Genomic DNA, 24,177 nt, shown 5'->3' on the forward strand with positions numbered 1-24,177 from the left:
CTAAAGTACAAAGTTGTGGGACGCCTGGGTGGCTCAGCGGTTGAGCGCCTGCCTTCGGCCCAGGGCATGATCCTGGCGTCCTGGGATCAAGTCCCAAGTCAGGCTCCCTGTAGGAGCCTACTCTTCCTCTGCCTGGGTCTCTGTCTCTCTCTGTCTCTCTCTGTCTCTGTCTCTCTCTCTCTTTCTGTCTCTCATGAATAAATAAATAAAATCTTAAAAAAAATAAAGTACATAGTTGAGAAACATTGTTAAATGACTTCACTGCCTCTGGTCTGTATCTTCCTTAAGCCCTCTTTTTTCTTTAAATAAATTTATTTTTTATTGGTGTTCAATTTGCCAACATATAGAATAACACCCAGTGCTCATCTGGTCAAGTGCCCACCTCAGTGCCCACCACTCAGTCCCCCTCTCCCCCCGCCCACCTCCCTTCCACCACCCCTAGTTCATTTCCCAGAGTTAGGAGTCTCTCATGTTCTGTCTCCCTTTCTGATATTTCCCACTCATTTTCTCTTCTTTCCCCTGTATTCCCTTTCACTATTTTTTATATTCCCCAAATGAATGAGACCATATAATGTTTGTCCTTCTCCGATTGACTTACTTCACTCAGCATAATACCCTCCAGTTCCATCCACGTCAAAGAAAATGGTGGGTATTTGTCGTTTCTAATGGCTGAGGAATATTCCATTGTATACATAAACCACATCTTCTCTATCCATTCATCTTACAATGGACACCGAGGCTCCTTCCACAGCTTGGCTATTGTGGACATTGCTGCTAGAAACATCGGGGTGCAGGTGTCCCGGCGTTTCATTGCATCTGTATCTTTGGGGTAAATCCCCAACAGTGCAATTGCTGGGTCGTAGGGCAGGTCTATTTTTAACTCTTTGAGGAACCTCCACACAGTTTTCCAGAGTGGCTGCACCAGGTCACATTCCCACCAACACTGCAAGAGGGTTCCCCTTTCTCCACATCCTCTCCAACATTTGTGGTTTCCTGTCTTGTTAATATTCCCCATTCTCACTGGTGTGAGGTGGTATCTGATTGTGGTTTTGATTTGTATTTCCCTGATGGCGAGTGATGCGGAGCATTTTCTCATGTGCATGTTGGCCATGTCTATGTCTTCTTCTGTGAGATTTCTCTTCATGTCTTTTGCCCATTTCATGATTGGATTGTTAAGCCCTCTTTTACAATAATGATTTATCTTTCTAGTACACAGATTTTTAAATAGAATTATTCTGTTTAAAATGTTTATATTGCTTTCAATAGTCATAGACATTCCAAACTCTAGAATTACATTTAAAGTCTTCAAGTTTCTGAATTTAATCAACATTTTCACTTTACTATGTTCTCTTACACAGTTTGGGGCTCAGTCAGACTGGACCCACCACTGCTAGAACATGCTATTCATTCATTCTCATGCCTAGTCTGTCCCACGGACTCTCATAGTCTGGTGTGTATTACAGAGTATGGAATTAAAAATGCAAATTCAAAGTTCCTGTACTTCATCATGACCCAAACCTTACTGCCACAAAGCAACTTGATAAAATCTTAGTTTACCATGCATTGCTGAGGTCACAGGCAATAAAGGAATTACTAATGGCATCCCCTACAAGGGGGAAAATAACGTTTGCTGAATGTGAAGTGTGGTGAGTGAGCAGCAAGCAGATGGGAACTGTGAAGCTTCCCAGAAGTAAATGCCAATTAGCACTGTCATCAGGAAAGTCTTGAGTAGTTCTCAAAAAAAGAATTGCTGAACCATAGGCTCTTACATTAGCCAGTGGCTCTAGAAAGAAATGTAGGTAGTTTCAGGTGGATAGTCTCATTGTCATTAGGTGCTAACTTCAAGGAAAGGGACCTGAAACATAGACTTTTATATTAGAAAGGGACTCTAGAAAGAACTTGAAGTGATCTCAGGTTAATAATCTCCTACTAAATAATTAAATGCTAATTTGATGAAGGAGAGAAGACAGGGCTGGTACTGTGAAGAAACTTAGGCTTCAACAGTAGAAAGAAAGAAATACTATCTGCTCTAATAGGGGAAGCTGAATGCTCACAACATGCTATGGTTGCAGAGAGGCATCTGCCATTCTCACAAATCAAGATCAAACAAACATGAACTCTTAATCAAAGATCCCGAAGTATGACAGAAAACAAGCCATTGCGTATGAATTAGTAGAAACCACCGATAGATTTGTTTCCAGAGTTTTCAGGTATTGACATTCTGAGGATCAAAATATAAGATTTCTGTAAATGAAATGTTTAAGAGAAAAGTAGAGGCAATCACAAACATGAACATGCAGAGAGTAACAAAAACGTGAGTGGAGATTTGAAAGGGGGCCAAACTGAAATTTTCGAAATAGAAAATTAACTTTGAAGGTAAAAACCAAAGGGGAATGTTAATCGATTAGATTGAGCTGAAGTGAGAACTAGTGAAATTCAAAATGCAGTACAGAAGACGAGAAGATGAAAAATAGGAGCTGCAAGTTCCAAATATAAAGAATAAAATGAGACATTATCTAATTAATTGAAATCCCAGGAAAAGAGAGAATGAATGAGAGAAAATTTTGCAGAGATTGTTAGAGATGTTAGACACATCTTCAGCATTGACAGAAAACATGAATCTACCAGCCATCAAGAGCATAGGTAAATAAATTGTGTTAGATTCACATAATGAAATATCATGAAGCAGCGAAAATGAATAAGCAACTATACAAATCAACAAAAATGATCCCTATAATGTAATGTTGAATTAAAGAAAACAAGTATCAGGAGACAATGCAAATCATTATTCCATTCTTATAAAGCTCATTGGTACAGTCCTTTTATTTATATTACTGGATTTGATTTTTTAATATATGAGGATTTTTGTATCCATGTTCCTGGGAGATATTGGTCGATAATTTTCTTTTCTTGTGATGTGATGTCTTTTCTGGCTTTTGTATTAGGTCATGCTGGCCTCATAGAATGAGTTAGGAGCTTCCCTCTGTGTATATTTTCTGGATGAGATTTCACAGGCTTGATATTATTCCTTCCTCAGATGGTTAGCAGGCTTTACCAGTGAAATCATCTGGGCCTGGTACTCTTTTGTAGATTATTAATTGCTGATTCACTTTCTATGATATAGGCCTATTCAGTTTATTGATTTCTTCTTATGCATGTTTTTTTATAGATTTTATTTATTTATTCATGACACAGAGAGAGAGAGAGAGAGAGAGAGAGAGAGAGAGAGGCAGAGACACAGGCAGAGGGAGAAGCAGGCTCCATGCAGGGAGCCCGACATGGGACTCGATCCTGGGTCTTCAGGATCACGTCCTGGGCTGAAGGCGGCACTAAACCGCTGAGCCACCCGGGCTGCCCTTCTTATGCATGTTTTAGATTTCTTTCTTTCAAGGAATTGGTCCATTTCATTTAAGTTATCAAATTTATGGGCTTAGAATTGCTCATAATATTCCTTTATTATCTTTTCAATGTTAACTAGATCCATCTTCACTTTTATTTCTGATCTTTGGCAATTTATATTTTTGGATCTCATAAACTTTAGTAATCACATTGAGTTTAACTCAGTTAGCTACTTATATAGGCTGATAAGGGACCTCTACATTTGCACCATTGCTTGCTGAGTGTCTTCCAAGTTATCACCCTTAGTCCTAGAAGCTTGTTTGGCAAAATTTAAGCAAAAATGCTCAAATCACAACCTGTACTACTTTTCTTCCCTCTGTGGATTTTCAATATGTCTATTTGAGGTTGATTTTTTTTTTTACGGCTTTTTTCTCCTAATTTTTATTTATGAGTTACAGTTTTTAAGTTTTTTTTCCCATTTTTAAAAATTCAAGTAAAATTAACATACAGTGTTATATTAGCTTTGGCTGTACAATATAATGATTTAACAATTCTTTTTTTAAAGATTTTATTTATTTATTCATGAGAGACACACAGAGAGAAGCAGAGACACAGGCAGAGGGAGAAGCAGGCCTCCTTAAGGGAGCTCGATGCAGGACTCGATCCTGGGACTCTAGGATCACACCCTCAGCCACTGAGTCACCCAGGTGTCCCTGATTCAACAATTCTATACATTACTCAGTGTTCACCATGATAAGTATACTTTTAATCCCTTTCACCTATTTCCTCCATTTTCCCACCTACCTGAGCTCTAGCAACTATCGGTTCTTTATATTTAAGAGTTTGTCTCTAATTTCTGTTTTTTTTTCTTAAATTATGCATGAGTGAAGTCAAACAGTATTTGTCTTTCTCTGACTGACTTATTTCACTTAGCATTATAACTAGATCCATCCAAGTTGTTGCAAATGGCAAGAACTCACTCTTTTTTAGTGGCTGAGCAATATTTCATTGTGTGTGTCTAACATATCTTCCTTATCCATTCATCTGTGGATGGATACTTGGGTCACTTCTGTGTTTTGGTTGTTGTAAATAATGTTGCAATAAATATAGCGGTGTATATATCTTTTTGGATTTGTGTTTTCATTTTCTTTTGGTAAATACCCAGTAGTGGAATTACTGGATCATTTCATTTCTAATATTAGTAATTTGTGTTTTATCTCCTTCTTTTTGGTTAGCCTGGGTAGAGATTTATCTGTATTACTAATATTTTTCAAAGAGCCAGACTTTGTTTCATTGCTTTTATGTATTAATTTCCTCTTTTCAACTTCATCAATTTATGCTCTAATTTTCATTACTGTCCTTCTATTGCTTTGGATTTAAATTGCTTTACTTTTTCTAGTTTCCTTCAGTGGAAGCTTAAATTACTGGTTTTCTCTTCTAATCTGTGCATGCAGTGCTATGCCTTTTCCTCTAAGCACTGCTTTGGCTTCATTCCACAAAATTATCTAAGCTGTATTTTTATTTTTTTAACTAAATTTTACTATACTCCTCTATGTCAAGAAATATAGTTCTTTTTTTTCTGTTCTTCTTCTTCTTCTTCTTCTTCTTCTTCTTTTTTTTTTTAGAAAATTCTATTTCTAGAGCTGATCTGATTTTTTATTTTTTTTCTTTTTTTTTTATTTATGATAGTCACAGAGAGAGAGAGAGAGAGAGAGAGAGGCAGAGACACAGGCAGAGGGAGAAGCAGGCTCCATGCACTGGGAGCCTGATGTGGGATTTGATCCCAGGTCTCCAGGATCGCGCCCTGGGCCAAAGGCAGGCGCCAAACCGCTGCGCCACCCAGGGATCCCTGATCTGATTTTTTATATGGTCCAACCTTTGCTGGATGTTGAGCAACAAAAAAATTAAAAAAATATTTTAAAAAATCTATGAATTTAATCTATTCCAATAATTTAATTAATTTCTTTAAGTGTATGTCTACTTTCTAATCTGTTGGATCAAGTAATATCATTTTGTTTTTACCAAGGGAGACAAATTTTTATCCTTATGATGGAGCCTAGGATTTTTAGAACTGGTGTAGTCAAGCCCTTCTGTCTTGGTATTGTTTGAATCTTCTTTGGATTGGCTGGGAACGGTTAGTCTAAGCTTCTCTCTAGATGGGGGCCTGCTGAACCTAGGTGATGCCATTCCTGGGCATTCCTTTAGACATATGTTAATAAATCCTACCACTGATATAACATATGACCTGGTCTTTAGGCTTGATCGGACCTACCATTACTTCCTGGCCAAACCAAGTCCCATCTCAGCTTTCGCTCATGTTACAGACCTCTCCAATTCTATGTCACATCTTCCATTCAGCTTCTGGACAATGATGGGTACACCATACTCTCTATATTGTGAGAGGTATACTGAATCCTATCACATAGGCCCATTTGTAGGTTTCTAAATATCCAATAAACTTTGTCCCTATCCAAAAGTTATGGTAAGTCCTGAGTACTTTCCATATTATGCAGCAGCTGAAAATGACTTTGAGACCCCTTCTCTATTTCCATGCAGTGCTACCAAGTTTTCTTTGTTGTGGACATTTCCATATTGGATGTCCATAAAGGACAGCTTTTAATTTCCACTTGTTCCTAAGTGGGAAGATAGGTAGAAACTTGAAAATTTGGATGGCTGACAATATCCATAGAACTCATACTTCAGTATTTTGTATGCTACTATTACAGAGGGTATAATATTAAAAAAATTAACATGGTGTTCTCAGTTCATCTAATACTCAGGCTCTTGACCAAAGAAAAAAGAAGGCACATGTCTGACTACCTCCTTTGTCTTACTTTATTTATCTTCTTCACTCCATAATCCATTTTTGCCAGAAAGTGTAGATTTATTCAGAGTTCCTTTGTATCTTATATTAAACTCTGTGGCCAAACTGGCAAGACTGTCTCTTGAAAAATCAAGGGATAAAATAGAATAATTAAGAAAAAGCTTTTCTTTCTTTTAAAGTCATGGTTTGAAACCTACTTTAATACTTGAAAATAGTTTTCAAATGTTTTGGAGTTAATTTTATTTTGGATATCTTAGCTTAAACTCTTTCCCTCTGCATTTCTGTAATTTTAGTTCTTATATCCATTCCTCTTTTTCTATTCATTCCCCTTCTATCCTTCCTGCAGATGACTGCCTTGGTTCTCCTGGAAAGAGATCATCTGCAGAGAAGTACAAAAGAGAACACATAAAAATATTTTTAAAAATAGCACTACCTGTAGTTTAAGTAGACAACATACTAAAGTTTATGTTCCATAGGTATTATTAACCCTCTAATCTTTATAGTCAGAGATAGAGGAAAAAAGATGTTTTTGGTCATGTCACCACATATTTTTAAGTCTGAGGACTAATAATTTTTATTTATTTACATAGGTGCAGATCATCTTACTGCAATCCATCATGCTTTGTGCTAGAAAACAAAACAAAACAAAAAAGGCTTTTTCTAATAAATTTGTCTTAAAAATACCTCTGAAAGTGGAGAAAACTAATTTATCAATCAATTTATATAGAATGAGAGAGAAAATCTAGTGCTTACAATCACATTCTGGAGATAGAAGGGCTGTGGATAAATCCTACTTCTGCCACTCACAATATTTATGACCTCAGACCAGTTGTTTGATTTATTTGTACCTCAATTTTCTCATCTGAAAAGTGGGGATAGCTTAAGAAGATTTAATTAGTTTGAGTGAATCCATGTGACACATTTAGAACACAGCCTGCACATAAGTATGTATATATATCTATATGCGCTATCATAATTGCTAGTGCTATTGTATAAAAGATTTGAGAAAGGAATGCTAATTGTGAAAATCTGCTAAAACAAGCTAAAGAGATTTTCAATTAAAAGTGATTAAATTAAAGATTATGAAATATCTCCTTAATCTTTTGATGGATAAGCTTGATGCATTTTAACAAGTAGTAAAAATTAGTCTCTAAGCCCTTTGGCGATGGGGTTTATCTTTATTTTAATTATTTAACATATCCTGTTCAATTACGCCACCATCTACTAAATAATAGCATTATTTAAAGAGTACTGCACAGTGATTCAGAACAGGCTTCATAGTTTGCAGGCCCAGGTTTGAATTCTACTTAAATTCCAAAATTTGGGTAATTTTGGGTAAGTTGTTTAATTTCACAAAGACCCATGTTTCTCATCTATAAAACAGGAATAATAATAGATTCAACTTCCTGGATTATTTATAGGAATTTATATAACATATGTGAAGTTCCAAGAGAGTACCTGTGTTTGTTAACTACTAGACAAATTCTGCTAATGACAAAAATTATAACAGAGTTTATCAGAGAAAACCTGTTAAATCTATTTTTAAAAACTTTAAGCTCAGAGTTGGAAGATACTTACAGAAAATTGAATGAGAAATTATTATACTCACATCTACAAATCCAGTAGAAAAGCTGCCATACAGTTATGTGGTTTGTTCATATAATGTAGTCTCCACGTGATCCATTTTACCTATATGTTAAGGAAAGGTTCTTAAAGACCAGATCAAGTTCTTGTATTTAGCTTCTTAAAGCAACAACCTAGCCCAGCTGGCATTCTGGGACTCCTTCCATCTTTGGTTTGACTTGATGATTCAGTGAAGTACATACTGTTCTTGCATCAGAAGTAGCAGTGTTAATTCTATTATGCCAAATACTTTCACAGTAGCTCAGGCTGAGTTCCCTGTATGATTGCTTATTGCAGAATCACTGAAGCAGCTGGTGGAAAAGTCCATGTCAATCCCTTTGAGACCTGTGTCTTCAGAAAACATTCTGAGTCGGTCTGCATTTCAAAGGAGAAAGTAGCATGGTACAAAACTACCAGGGAACCTTCATTTGTTCTTCACTGGCTTATAGGAACTCCATGGAAAATTTGTTAGCATCCTAGACTTAGGTTGATTGTATAATTTTTCATCCAAGGGATAGTCTTTAAAGTGAAAGGGGGCACAGTTAATATTTAAGATAGGACTGGGCACCTGGGTGGCTCAGTGATTGAGCGTCTGCCTTTGGCTCAGGTCATGATCTTGGGGTCCTGGGATTGAGTCCTCCATCCAGCTCCTGACAAGGAGCCTGCTTCTCCCTCTGCTTATGTCTCTGCCTCTCTCTGTGTCTCTCATGAATAAATAAATTCATGAATAAATTCACTAATCTTTAAACAAATAATTAACTTGGGACAAGGAATGTAAAATGGGACTATTCTGAGTGAATTGGGTTGTGTAGTCACTCTATGGGACTTCACAGTCCCTGATTCTGTTGGTCTTTTTTAGTCCAGTTCCAAACCTGAATAGCCCTGTTCCTGTACCTGCTGTGAACAGTTGAAGAATGTCCCAGAATAGCCTATAACTAGTTTTTGTTTTCCTGCTACAGCATTACTTCTGCTACTGCAAGAGAGTATTAATATTTCTCCTTGGTTCTCATCAGTTCATCCCAAACTTGCTTCATTTCAAAGACAATGATATGGATATCTTCCAGTAGCCTTTCTAATCACTTATTCATTCCATAGGTATTTTATAGAGTGCTTATTTTGAAGTTGGGCTGTTCTAAGCACAGGAAAATAATGCACATGGCTGACAATGTGCCTGCCTTATGGAGCTTATGTGGACTGTATGTGCAAGCCAAAATCAAGAGTTGGACACTTAAACCACTGAGCCTCCCAGGTGCCCCTAGTTGCCTGCCAATTTTAAATATGATTCTATAAGAATCTAATGGTTCTTTTTACGAGAAGCTATTCCTTTGGATGAGAGCAGATTTATAATATCTGGGAGGAGATTGGCCCAAGTGAATTTCCAGTTTAGTCAACAATATTCATAAGGTTCTGTATAACGGAACACAGCATCAGGTTTTATATGGGAAGAGTCCAAAAAGGAAGTTAGGGTGCAGGATTCCTGCCACAGATCACTTTAGCATATATTGGAAAACTAGGACATACATCAAGAAGGTTTGGGCGTACGCTTTTATTAACCAGAATTGCATAAGTACCAAGAAAATGCCAAGTGGAGGTGTAATCATAATCAGGTAAGATTAATCATGAAAAACTTTCCAGAGAAAATTAGTTTTAAGCCAGGCTTTTAAGTAATTCAGAGCTATTAAATGGAAAGAAGATGGACTAATAAGCTAACCAGAAGGGAATTAAATGTCATTCATCACATACTGAATGCCTTGTATGTGCAAGGCACTGTGCACAGAACTTGGTTGATATGCAAAAGACTCCAAAACTGTGCCTGCCCTCATGATCTCTCCATCTAGTGTTGGATAGATAGAGGCAAACAACGGTATGTGCCAAGACTCAGACAGGTACATAAAATATTCAGCAAATGGAAAGACTTTCTTTTTCTGCACTAAAGAGTCCATAGAGTAGAATAAAGAAGAGAAGAGGGCCCTTTAGTTGGCAGATGATCTTGAAAGCATATGTATCAGTTAGAGTGAGTTATAGTCCTAAGAGCTAACAGTCAGAAACTCTAATATGTCATCAGTGTTTCAGGTTTCTTCTTTCTATTCCATGATTCACAATGTGAAATTCAAGAAATGATAATCACAATATATTTTCAGCCAAAGTATATTCCAAGCCAAAAGAACTACAAATAGGTGGCTGTCCCTGTCCCTTTTGAGGAACTTTTATGACAGAGTCACCCTATAACTTCCAGTTATATATTTTTGAACCATATTGTGCTCTTAACTACCAGGAAGTCTGCTCCTGTGGTTTTGCACCAGTAGCATCACCACTCCCAACAAATCAGTTATGCAATACAAAAGGTGAGAATGACTATGAGATAGGCAGCCAATAATCTTTACTAGAGTAATATTGAGATTCTTTTTTTTTTTTTAAGATTTTATTTCTCTTAGAGAGAGTAAGAGCACAAGCGAGCATGAGCAGGGGGAGGGGCAGAAAGACAGGGAGAAGCAGACTCTCTGCTGAGCAGGGGAGCCCGATGTGGCACCCCAAGACATTCTTGTTTAGAAAGCACTGAATGGGAACAGGAAAGTGCTGAGTAAGCATTATGAAAAAGAATGTGTTAACAATCGCATATAAGGTGAGTGTTAACTTTTTGCAAAAGGAGAGAATACATGATTATCTTTAGCCTACTTAATTAAAGAACTGAGGTATCTTCAATTCAAATAGTTGTAGACAGACTCTGGAAATGGTAAACATGAGATTACCTGAGGAAATAATCCCAAATGTTTGTTTGTTTGTTTTTTTACAAATTTTATTCATTTATTTGAGAGAGAGAGAGAGAGACAGAGACAGAGATAGCAAGAGAGCACAAGTAGGGAGGAGAGGGAGAAGCAGGCTCCCCACTGAGCAGGGAGCCTGATGCTGGGCGGGATCCCAGGACTCTGAGATCATGATCTGAGCCAAAGGCAAATGCTTAATCTACTGAGCCACCCAGGTGCCTCAATCCCAAATATTTGATAATGAAAAATATGAGTCAAAGGAGTATGCGTAGGGCATGAGGAGGAGAGAGAGAGAGAAGAGAAAGAACTTAGATTTGCATTTAGTTAGCTATCATTTAGTTGTTTAAATTCCAAAGGCTGTGGTGCAATTGTGAAAAATGAAGAAATCACAAATCTTTGAAACAGGAAGAAGGCAAGTTGCTTAAAAGGGAAAGCTACATGAATAGTAGTTTCTTCTTTTTTATGTATAATAAAAAAGTTTTGTAGCAGACATTAGGCTGGGTACATCTCCTCTAGAGTTACAAAGATAGGTGCATAAGTGGAAACATAACCAACCTGGACTTCCCTCTTGCATGTGTACATGTGCATGCTCTCACACACACACCCATACACACATGGGTGCATGCACACTTTCCCCATCTTAGTTAACTGGCACCCCATTTACTCATACTCAATATGTAGGGATCATCTTTCTTTCTTCTCCTCACCACTTGTACCTAATCAGCAGCAATTCCTGTAAGCTTTGCATCTAAAATACTTCTTGAATTTGGCCATTTTTACCATCTTCACTACTACTACCATCCTGTTCAAACCTCCAACATCTCTTACTAGGTCTACTTACTACAATAGCATTTTTTTCAAGTATAATTAATATACAGTGTTATATTAGTTTTGCTTGTGCAATATAATGATTCAACAATTCTTTACATTACTCAGTGCTCTTCATGAAATGTGTACTCTTTAACCCGCATCACCCGCTCCTTCACCCACATCCCCTCATGCAACCATTGGTGTGTTCTCTGTACTTAAGAATCTATATTTTACTTGATCACCCTGAACTCTCATCTCTCACAATATATCTTTTCCTGAAAACTAGAGTGATCTTTCAGAGTACAAATCAGATTATGCTACTCACATGCCCAAAACTGTTCAATAGCTTTTGGGGCACCTGAGTGGCACAATTGGTTAAGCATCCAACTCTCAGTTTTGGCTCAGGTTGTGATCTCAGGGGGATCAGATTCAGCTTTGCTTTGGGCTCTGCACTCAGTGCGGAGTCTGCTTGGGACCATCACTCCCTCTCCCTCTGTCCCTCCCTCCACACACACACACACTCTCAAGTAAGTTAAATATTTAGAAAATTGCAAGCAATTAGCTCAATATGATTTGGGAATTATGGAGTAGTTTTATTCTAATAGCTATGGTATTATTATGGTTAGAATGAGATAAACGGATATGCATATCCTATGTAAATATTTATTATTCTCTTGTAATTTTGTTATAAAATTCTTTAGGATACATCACCTACATTGATGATACCTATATTAATTGGAATGTCTAACCTTTGCATAAAGACTAAGACAACCAAATAGAATCATGGGTTTAGGGGGCCTGGGTGGCTCAGTTGGTTAAGTGACTGACTCTTGGTTTCAGCTCAGGTGATCTCAGGGTCCTGAGATCCAGGCCTGCCTCTTGGCTTCATGCTCAGAAGGAAGGCTGCTTGAGATTCTCTCCCTCTGCTCCTCCCCTCACTTGCTTTTTCTTTCTCTCTCGCTTGCTCTCAAATAAATAAGTCTTAAAAAAAAGAATTGTGTTTGATACTCAAGAATAAAATAATTTTTCAAAACATTAGTGAATGAATAAGAACAAGCTGAAAAAGCGCAAATCATTTCCTTTGCTCAGTATGGGCCCAGATATGCTATGATTTGTAATACTTTTTATTTACAGACAGTTGATCAGAAACTTATTTTAACTTTCTGAAGTTACTTGAACTAAGGGCAGCTACAAATTTCAGCATACTACAGGATATATCTAAGTCACTGGTTCGAACATTTTTGAATGAAAAAGGTGTAGCAGAATAAAGGAAATGGAGGGAACAAAACATAATTTCCACTTAACAATAATCTAGAGGTTCAATAGATGAGAACTAAAGATTTGAATTCATTTCCCAGAACAGTGCTTTATTACCAAAATAAACAGGAGACTACCACTTAACTGCAAAGAAAAGTCAACAAGAGATCTAGTCATTAATCATCCTAAATAAACAGTACTTTTTAAGTGCCTGATTGGCATTGCTGGCATACATTCTGTCCTTAGAAATATGCCTCAGATTTCTATCATACACCACATAACTTAATTCAATGCCTGACCACTCTAGGATTTAATATCTGAGAACAGAAATTGGTAAAGACAAATTCTGAATCTGAGATGAAAGTAGCCATGAGAATATTCTGTGGACTTTCTCCTGGTTGCAGTGTGAAAATTTTTGTTATTTTACTTAGTAGGAAGTTCCTAGAAATTTGAAATATTTGGTTACTTTTAACTGACTAATGCTACATATAACTGGTTTCAAAGTTTGTTTTAACAAATTATATTTGTCCTAGTCTGTTTCTTAGTATAGATTTCCATGGTAAATATATGGCCATGCTATTTACTTAAATCAAACAGTCACAGAATGGAAACTTTATATTTTAGGCAATCACTGAATGACATGGGTTGATTAGTACTCTCCCATAAATTTACAGCAATTGTGCCTTTTATAGCATTTTCCTTGCATTTATTTTCATTTTTACTAATGTTTCATAGAATCCTATCCTTCAGACTTACCAAAGAGAAACAGGCAATTCTTGGGATTCTACCTTTTTCTCTCCTAAAAATATCTACTCTCCTTTTATGTATAACTGCATGCAACATCCAAATACAGCATGCCGGATATTGTTTTCTGTTTTGTTTCTTTTTTTCACCTCATCTCCTGTTAAAAGACACAATAAATATTCCCTGTGCAACAACCTGTAGTTGCAATATATTGACCTGAAAAACCAATAAACATCATTACCATGGGTGACAAGAACTGGTGTGCTGTCATACCATATAATGGCAATTTATGTATTGAAAGCCTTAGTTTATCCAATATAATGAATATTTACTGAATGCCGAATATGTTTAGTATTGGTTAAAAGTTTTATGAGACACTTATCCTTCTTTCAGGATCCCACAATCTAGCCAATAAAACAGAGATGTCTGTTTATCAGCCCTGTAAATCGTAATCTTTTGACATGAAACATTAAGATATGATCTAAAATCGAAAAATATTGAGTTCTAATTTTGGCTAAGTCATCAATTGTCTAAGAAGCAATCCTCAATCCTCAATTTCCTACACTCCCCAGTGTGATGAAAATAATATTTGTCCTCAACAACCTTAAAAAGTTAATCAAGATGTATGAGTTCCATTGTATACCCAATGTATTGAATGCTTAAAGGTAGAGTTCACCATCAAAATACATGCATTGAGCTCATTGGAAAAAGATGCTATTGATACACAAATTATTCATATCATTATGTATGTAAATATTATTACGTGCCTTATGTTACCATTTTAATATACGCAAGTCAAACAGTATATGCAATAATAATGCAAATCATTACTATCCACAATGGAAGGGTAAACCACTGTCTAATATTTAGCAGAAGGTATTTTCATTGAATTAAGTTAGTAGGAAGTCCTCACTAAAATGTTGACAAATGCTTTAAGCTTCCACAAAAAAAAAAAAAAAAAAAAAGAGAAACGGAAATAATTGGGCTGCCATTATGTAAATGAGATATAACAGGGAAATGCAGGGCATGCAAAAACAACGGGGACTGCCACCTTACCAACCAAAATATCTGATATATTCTCTCTAATGAAAAACATGGGCTTTCATTATATGAACATAACTGAGTGCAAATCTTGAGTTATTCAGGCAAAATAAGTGGCTGCCATTGTGACATATACATTTCATGGTACATGTGTTACTTCTTTTTAATTTTTTTACATGTGTTACTTCTCAGTTAAAAGTGCCATGAAGCACTTATAGTACTTATGTTACTTTAAGGGGACACAAGTAGATGGCCATTTTAACAATTATTTTGCTATTGCCATGTCATGCAAATATCTTTTTCCTTAATTTTATTTGAAATTCCAAAGTTGAATTTGTTGATGGAAAACAAGAAGCAAAAGGTTCTGTTTGTGGAAATAGAAAGGAGTGTACATGAGGGGCAGAGTGTGTTTTGCTTGGCAGTTCTTTTGCTACCATTTTGTTTTTGTTTTTAGTGCTGGAGGGCAGCAAATTGGCAGGTGTAAATAAGGCTCTAGCTAGTTTCATACTGTATTTACAATCAGTTATTATGGGTTAAAATGTCTGTAGTGCATAGGGAATTAGACATGCAACTTCTGTTAAGAATGAGGGAAGCTTAATATCTAATTTCAGACATTGCATGAATATATTTCTTCAGCCTAATCTTGCAATAATTTCTACCAGTTCTCATAAAGTGTACACAAATGGATCATTTTTATACTTGCTTCATGTTTGGAATTTTGAATATACATTTTTGGATCTAAAATTCTAATGTAGCCTATAATTTTCCATAACAAAAAACTGGTAGGTAAAGAAATAAATATTCCTCTATAACTAACTTGAGAAAAAAAAGAAAGATTCCTCGGTTTAAGATTATTTGTTTTATGGTATCCATATAGCAAGCATATTATTATAACTTCTAATTTTTGACAAATTTTGAAAATAGCAAAGAGCTATTTGCCTATCTAGTTTGATGTAAAATGGAATAATTTTATGATACAGTTTGCACTTTACCAGGATTTGCATGTACCACATGTCAAATCATGTCCCAGAAACATAGCAACCACTAGCAGAGAAAGCCTAACGTCACATGATCACACAGAACACAAAGGTTATAACGTTTGTGCAGATACTGCTTTTTAATAAGGACTTTAATAAAAAACCCTCCATTTTAAGGAAAGGAGAGTAAGAATAGTTTTATGCAAAATTTATAGTAGACAACATTTCCACAATACACTGATCTGTAACAACTTTTTTGAAAGCTCCTGGAAGCATGAATTCCCCATGTCTCTATATTTTCTCTGTGCATTCAGACAAAGAGCCAAGTTAATCTTGACTTTGAGGAGGAACAGTGGGAAAAGATGATAGAGAGGGGTATGAAATAAATACTAAGTAAATAAGCGACTGTTGAATAAAACAATTAGTTTTGCCCCAGGCTTCTGCAATAGCTTATGAATTCTTACCAGCATTAGTTTACAGCTGTAACTTCAGGATATAATAAGAGATTGAATCTTATACAGGCAATGAAACAGATGATCAAATTCACAGGGGATTGTGTCAGGCTTTTTCCAGTACTAAAGAAACATATTAATCCTTGTCACTGTTTTCAGAAACGCTGTGACAGAAATAAACCTGTACTGTAACTTGGCCCTTTTAATGAGCTTCTGGAGTGTGGGCTTTCCACTCAGCACCTGAAAAACACAACAAAACACCTTTTATATTAAAGATGTGAGGTTTGCTGCTGGCTAAATTTGTACACAGAAGTCTATAAACCAGTGCTCAGCCAGCTGGGAAGCAAGAAAGCAAATTCAGATTCTGCCATGAACTTCACAGACCAATTATCTACTTGGAATCATGGGAGTTTAACAAACAAATACCAGCCCCTGCTGAGCCTTTTCAGGCCAGCAGCTTATGGGTGATTCAGTTGCATCCGAGGCTTTTAGACTGATCAATTCTTAATCACAAAGCGCAAAAATTATTCTCAGACTCATGTCAGTTTCTTTGGACACGTTTGTTAACAATCTGCTTCAAATCATTTTTTTAAAAGAAACTGCAGACACTGTTTTTATTGACTCCCCACTTGTAAAATGTTTATAGCTTGTTAATTTATATTTACCCCTTTACTTTTGCCTGCAAATCAACATCACTTAGCACAGTTTGGTTACACTTTGTCCAAAGGAAATTACAGAAGCCTGCTATGGGGCTAAAATGAAGGAAAGCTGCGGAAAATCAATACACTGCTGATTAAACAGATCGTAGCAAATTCACGGCTGTATGCTACAGCATGGAGACATCAGTGTGATGCCTATCTAGCAGTTAATGTGCTTTCAGTCAGGTGAGGAAAATTTCAGAATAAGGCAAAATCACTCAGAAAAACAAGAAGCACCTTACACAAGAATGTGTGTGCTTATATGAAACCTACATTTTGTGTAAAGTAGTAGTTCACTTGCGGAATAAATAGGATGCATTTATTTCGTGAAAGAAAGCAGTGCAGTATCTCTATTATGACATTTACCCTTTGTATGATGAAAGGAGCTAATGCCATTGCAAGATACCACAAGTCAAGTTTTCTGTTTTTCCTCTTATGAAATATTAGTTTAATCAATGTTTTCTCATATAATTTCAATTTGACAATGACCAAATGTCTGAAAGGCAGATTATCTGTGGAGGGTATCTCAAAAGTCACAATGACATCCAATGAAAATAGTCTAAGTGATTCAGAAAGAATCCCTTTAACATCCAGTTTTAGAGTAGAAGAATAAACATGAAATGAATCAGGTATAAAAAGGGAATGCAAGTCATACATAATTATTTTTTTTAACGTATCGGAAATAGATCATAGTAACACAACACGTGGTTGTCGAGGCCAACAGTTGTTTGTAAGTCACAGACAAAGACGGCATTGGGATTACAGGGAAGAACTAAGGCATCCGGACTAAAGCAAAGGTACTCTGAGTTAAGGCATAAACTTTCATTTCCACGCTACCCAATTTGTGGCCTCTGCAAACCGAATACTTCGAAGACGATAGGAAAATAAGCATATCCTACAGACTGTTTAAGAGGTGGTCCCTACTTGAATTTAACTTGAGGAAGTGCACAGGATTGCCTGGGAAGTAGGGAAATGAGAAACGAACAAAAGTTTAAATTCAATCTTTCCAGGAAAGTGTAATAGAGGAAATTTTGCTTCAACCTTTTGTTATGCTTTTTATTTGACATTCACACTTATCTATTTAGAGTACTGTGATGCTGTAACAAGCTTTTTCTTTCTCTCTTTCTTTTTCTTCTTCTTCTTTTTTTTTTTTTAACTAGATATACTAGAGTGAAATTTGTGGCTCTACTTACCATTGTTCATTCAGGATAGCTGTGGCTTTGAGGCGTTATGGTATCCTGGCAGATAAATTTCAGTAGTAAATCCTTATACTGAAAAATATACTTGAGAAAATTATGTTCTATACACAAAAGCCAACTTAAGTTTCAATCTCTGTTGTTTTTAATTCTCTCTCTTTCAAAATATCAAAGTCTTTCAAATGGTAACATGGTTAAATTCTTTGCCAAATCCTATGTGTTAAAATGAAGGTGTTTTTGAGTCATCAAAGCTTATAAAAAGACCTTTAACAAGTAAACAGCTTCTCTCTCTCTCTCTCTCTTTCTCTCTCTCTTTTTTTAAACTGGAAGATGTGGTATAAGAAAACACATTCATGGACACCATATGTGAATCAAGTTTCATCCCAAGATTTTGAGATTTTTGAGAATTCCTAGAAAATGAGAGCTTTACATTTATAGTCTGAAGAAGCTCAGTCAGTGCCACTATTTTCCTCCTGATGTACATACATGATTTATACTGACTCATACTGATTTGTATGCATGTATAAAACTCAAGGTGTTTTATTTTGGTCATTCTATTGAAAAATCTTTGATAATCTTGTTTCAGAAAAAAGAGGCCATCACTAGTTCAGGAACATGAAAAATAATCATTACTCCAGGATCTCTACTGTCATTTCAAGATTAACTTATATTGTTCTTGTGCTGTGATAAACTATCAACTTTTTTCCCAAGTAAGTTTTAAAATTTACACTTAAATAATCAGGACTTTGTGACATTAGGAGAATAAAGCAATAGATACCAATGGGAAGAGCAAGTATTTTAGAGAACGATACTTATATTTGATATACATATTGGTGTGCTAGGTTAATTGTGCATTTTAAGATTTTTCTTTCTTTGTGTCATTGAAGGAAAACTAAAATTAAAGGGACAGAATAGAAGGAGATAATGGCCAGACTGGATAAGGCAAGTTTAAACTTCTGAGCAAGAATTATTTTCTAAGTCTCACAGTTTCTGTAGATATTTTCACATTTCTGTAGTTCCAATAAGCTAACAAATGGTTGTTTGTAAACATGCTTTACTTTATTTAAAGTCCGTGCACTGTAGAAATCCAAGAGTTGGCAGGGGTTTGAATACCCTTTGGTAGAAACCCACTTTTTCTTATTAATACATGGTAATTTATCACCATTAAGTATACGATCCTTCTGGAAAAAAAATTGATGCACATTGCTCTCTAGACTATAATTTCAGTGTTCATGATATTAATCTTTAATTAAATTACAGTTATTTTATAAATGTATATCCTTAATTAAATTATACCATGTGCTTAAAGAAGAAATGGCTACAGCATGATTAAAACATGTTTAAAAATGTACCACTGAATTTTGAATGCTGTCTGTCATCCCCAAAGTATGACTAACTAGGCTTCAGAAATGACTAGAAAGTCAACTGAAAAATTGCCAAGTAAAACTGTTTGGCTCTTTAAAGAACTGTGCATTAAAATTTTGGACAGTTTCTCTATTAAATCTAAATATACTTCTTATAGTATATACAGTATTACATTTCTAAATTAATTGCCATACTCCCATTTGTTAAAGAATTTCACTCCATGTGAAAAGCAAGGTCTCACTAGATGTGAATTTTACACTGCGCTAGATCAATCCCAATACCAGTAAATGGATATTATTAAACAGCATGGGGTAGTGCAAACTGGGAAAGAAAACTTGTAGTGTGCTGCCTTTGAGCAGACCTGGCTTGCATGCTGTGACAGGGCAATTGTCGACATGCTTTTTCATGCCAATCTGCAGCTTTTTCAACTCTAGATGCTATGGCAACCAGGGTTTAACAGACTAAGCAGCTAACAAGCTTCCCTGATGGAATTGTCTGGTTGTGTGATTGCCTTGTCTTAGGGAAAATATAAAATAGAATGAAGACGCTTGTGGACATTTGTCAAACTGATTATAATTTGGACAGTTGAATCATAATTGTCTGTTGTGTGCTGTACAGTAGTGACATATGCTATTTTCCACGTTCCTTGCAGAGTACACCACTGCATTCCCGCATAGGCTACGTTTCCCTTGGGAACAATGGGTCCTGGTTGCTGTGGGTTTGGTGCAACATGGCAGTCCGCATCTCACACCAGATCCTCTGGGAAAGAAAAGAACAGTGAACAGTTCTAATTTTTTTCTCTTTGAAAAGGCTTGTGTTTGATTTGAACTATATTTGTATGAATATAATAAACACAAGTTGATGTGAAAAGATATTTCTCTTTTATAGAATGTTCATGTTCATAGGGTAAGTTGCAGATCAAAATATGCAGGTGAATTAATTTGTTATTTATGATTGGGCATAATTTTAGTTCTTTGGGAATATTGATTTTTTAAATTTGCAACCACTTAAACATGTATTTGTGTCACCAATCATATGCATAATTTAAAACACTGAGGAAATAATCAAGCTTCTCTGATGGAATGGTCTTGTTTTAATACTGCCTTGTCCTATTGAAAATGAATAGAAGATAGTGTCTTTATTGTTTTAAATGATTAAAAGCCTACTAATAAAATTTCAATCCCTTTAAACAGTCAAAGGCATTGCATTTTCAAGATCATTTGATATCAAATCTTTTTTTTTCTTGAAAGGGATACATCTTTTAAAACACTAAAATCATAAGAACAAACATTTCAAATGAAATGCGAGTTTTCACAACACAAAATTTCCATGGATAGACATTTTAAATAAAATGAACTATTTTTCCAGACAACCTTACTAATTATTTTCTAGGACATTGTGGGATAGATTATGTTATACTGGGGAAAAATCAATGTTATGTCATGAGGATGAAACTTTGATGATGTTTTCAGTAGGCTCTGAATTAGTTGAGGTTTAAGTAGAAGTTGAGGCTAACAAGATTTTGGCAAGTGCATAGCAAGAGTGCAAATGATTATGTTAGCTTATCCATCGTGGCCACATCTCACCAACCACAGAGTTCTGCTGTTTTTTTGTTTTCTTATTTCAATTTTAAAATACTTCTGATAGATGCCTTTGCTTTGAGACACTAAGGCCTTCAATAAAAGTAGGGTTCCTCCTTCCTCTCTTTCAGAAAAATGGGTAGCAATCTGAGTTGCCTTTTAAAAAAACCTTCAGAGTCACATACATGACTTATGTCTAGGTGGTGCAGTTCCTAGAACAGGTCCATTTCTAGTTTGAAAGACCTATTCTTTTTCTTAACCAGAAAGATCTCAGCCTGAGAACACCTTCTTCTATGATGAGTGGTGCACCCAAGAAGGGTGAGAGATGAAATTGGGAACATTTTGTTCTCTTCATAAAGAAGCTTCTCTAGCCTAAGCTGTAAAAAATATTTTTGCAGAGTTACGGTGTACTGAAATTAGTGAGCCAAGAGTTACTGCCATAAAACCTTATTTTATCTTGAGCGTCAATCATTTTTCATAAAAATAGTCTTTATTTACTGGGCTGCCCAGGTCTTACCTTCTAATTCTTAGTTTTGAAATTAGCCTCCTTTATGAGTCGCCTTTGTGCTGGCCACATTCTCCTCATCAGGCGGTGCTGAACTGAAGAGACCCCTGTTCCATTTATTTCCATGAAGAATGTAACTTTTTCCTCTTCTAATGGGGAGCTTCTGTTGAGCCAGGCTACAGTAATGTCACCTGAAATGGAGGAAAATCATATGTTTTCAGTCGAATGAGAATTTTGATTCTGCTCTTTCTTTGGAATAGCAAGGATTCAGACTTGATAGATGTTACTTTTGAACTCATTAAAACTCTTTTCAGTAGATTCAAACTTGCAACATGATAGATGAGTTTAAAGAACTATGCTTGAAAGCAAAGTCATTCTTTCAGACACTACAGAGCAGAGATGAGAGTCAGGGTGCTTTATATTAGTTCAATGACAACTTTCCAAAAGATTAAGGAAAATTATGGTTCAAGGTACAAGTATTCTCCTTCTCACTTAGGAAATAAAAGCATATAAAGAGATGATATTTACTCAGTTACTAAAGCAAATTCCAGCAATGTCCAGTGGTCAACCTTAGTTTGTGAAACATTTTATATCTACAAAATGTGCTTTATACCCACTCTTTGGAGTTATCAGCTATCATCTGAAATAGGCCAAGGCTGATAAGACCATTTTAAAGCTTAGAATAAAATGAAAACCTTGAGTTTATGTATTTGCTCAAGAGGATATTTAATTACAAAAACAGGCATGTTTAAAAAAATATTTTCCTTTTTTATTCCTAAATGTCACCGGGAATTATAATATGCCATTAGTTCTGTAGCATTAAGGTCAATGCCTCATTTTGAAGGTATCATAAGCTATACCATCTGTACAATCCCTTATAGTGGCTTTTTGGCAAAAAATCTTCTCATTCTTCTATTAAACTAAGGCACTAAATTATGGCATTTGTAACAAAAACATTACATGGAAGTCATTAACATTTTAGTATAAATTAGTTCCAAACCACTATCATCTTGGTAATACTAACAAAGTCCCACTTGGGAGTTCAGTAGAGAGTCACCTCCAACTCCTTACTCAGCCACATACTTCTATGCAAAATTCACAGCCTGAGAGACAGTAGGGGTGGGGATGGCAGAGAAGGGCAGCGATGATGGTTGTGGGCTATTCCTCTCAAGCAGCTTAGAATTACCTGACTTCTAAGTCAGTGAAGTGAGCAAAGATTAAAAATAGAAGTGAAACTTGTTCCTGGAAACAAGCGTATCTCCTCCTGGAGTATGTCAGAAGGGGAATTTTGAGGAAAAGATAAAGTGTGCAATAACAAGTATGCACTAAGATCTAGCAGCACTCGAGTATTTTTGCAAATGTGACTACTCTCAAAGTCGCAGGCAAGAAACGTGATGTTTAGCCTTTGAGTAATTTTTTTCCCCATAAGGTAGAGTTGGACTCTACCTTATGGGAGTGATATTCACTTACGTTACTAGACCTCTAGCAACCAGGAGAGGTTCCTGCTATGTTGTGGAAACCTATGACTTTTAAAATGTCCCCGCTCAAGGTCCATATTTTTCCAATAATAGATGAGTGCATATCTTAAATGGATTTTTGTTTCATATAAAATTTTCAGTTGAGCTAAGCTTTCTAAAATATATCATATGGAGAAAAGTTAGGTTTTTTTTCCCTAGAGTGTAGAGTAAGCTTTCTTGGCTACACACTGCTGCTTATCCCCTTGGCAGGTTGAAGAGTCTACTGTATCAGTGAAACTAATTAATTGGGTAAATATTCTTTTGAGAATTCTGGTCAAGGACTGGTACATTTGGAGTGATACTGGAAGACACTGTAGGGAGATGGTGGGCTATGGAGGACAGAGGTGTGGAGAGGCAGGGAGAGTGATCGCCCGAGGATACAACCACAGAGGTAGCTACAAGCCTTGTCTTTTCTCATGAAGGCATTCTGTTCACATTAGCCTCAGAATGATTAACAGTTAAATATCTTTAAATATCTTCAATCAGATTCAGAAATATTGAAGCAGTTTTTTGACATTTATAGCTCTGAAGTTTACCCACATACAACATTCAGCCTCTTTCTGAGGTTCTTCTTCCTTTAACGTGAGTAAGGGTTAAAAATGAAATCTTTCCTTATTATTCCTAAAATAATTCACACACACAAAAAAACATTGGGAAGTTACTTTAAAATATCTAGTTGTAATAGCGGCATTTTTTTAACTTTCAAAACTCTTTTTCCTCCTAAAGAACAAAAACAAAATTAACATAATGATAATAATAGTGTTAAACATAAGCATATTAAAAAAACATAAGCATATTAATGAAAATAGGTAACATTTATTCAGCACCTACTATATTCTGGGTTTCCTTTTAATGATTTGAAAGTAATCCTCTCAATAATCCTAAGAGGAAGGTATTATTCTTTCTAGTATATAGATGACGAAACAGGCATTAGAGAAGTCACTGATTCGCTTGATGTCACACGTCTAGTAAGTGTAGAACAGGTATCTTAACCTGGTGTACCTGATTCCAGTGCCAGGACTCTTAACTCTCAGAAATCCTCTCTTGGTAATTCAAAAGCCATTTTCTAATGCCAGGTACTTATGAGTAGATTTCACTGCATGCATTTACTACACTCAATGAAGATGGCAAAGTTTGTGTCCTGACATCATCTGATTGTGTGTCCATGATGCTTATTCTTAGGCAGAACACTTTGCAGAGTACTAAACAGAGTACAGTTAAGGAAAGTCAATAGTAAAACTGTATCAATATAACTATACTTATGTGGCATGATAATAATGCCATTTTTGGGGTACTTACAATGCTCTTGATATTGTACTAGGTGCTTCAGTGATGCTTATGCCAACACCATAAAGGAGGTACTAGTATCCCTATTTGCATATAACATTGAGGCATAAAGAAATTTTCACATAAAGTTAGTAAATGACTAGAAATGAGTTTCTAACCAAGGTATATCTGAAGACACAGCTTTCTCCCAAGGTTTA

At 35.9% G+C, this 24,177-nt stretch overlaps 2 long non-coding RNA genes across 3 annotated transcripts in view; one reads left to right on the forward strand and one right to left on the reverse strand.

The window, feature by feature from the left end:
- LOC112657464 (uncharacterized) overlaps positions 1-19,961 on the forward strand; it is a 48,370-nt gene extending 28,409 nt beyond the window's left edge. The window contains exons 5-6 of one of the 2 annotated variants that reach the window (XR_003135034.3): positions 18,313-18,436; positions 19,744-19,961. This is a non-coding gene — a long non-coding RNA (uncharacterized LOC112657464). Of the gene's footprint in view, positions 1-18,312; positions 18,437-18,613; positions 18,669-19,743 lie in introns of those variants that run through there. The other variant, XR_003135033.2, reaches the window with a different exon arrangement.
- Positions 15,591-21,457, reverse strand: LOC125755542 (uncharacterized). The gene is made up of 3 exons (XR_007412265.1): positions 21,189-21,457; positions 17,724-17,801; positions 15,591-16,072 (listed from the first exon to the last, which is right to left on the reverse strand). It is a non-coding gene; the product is annotated as an uncharacterized LOC125755542 (long non-coding RNA).
- Positions 21,458-24,177: the final 2,720 nt, after the last annotated feature.

This window comes from Canis lupus, chromosome 8 (genome assembly GCF_003254725.2).
Source record: "Canis lupus dingo isolate Sandy chromosome 8, ASM325472v2, whole genome shotgun sequence".
Lineage (NCBI taxonomy): Eukaryota > Metazoa > Chordata > Mammalia > Carnivora > Canidae > Canis > Canis lupus.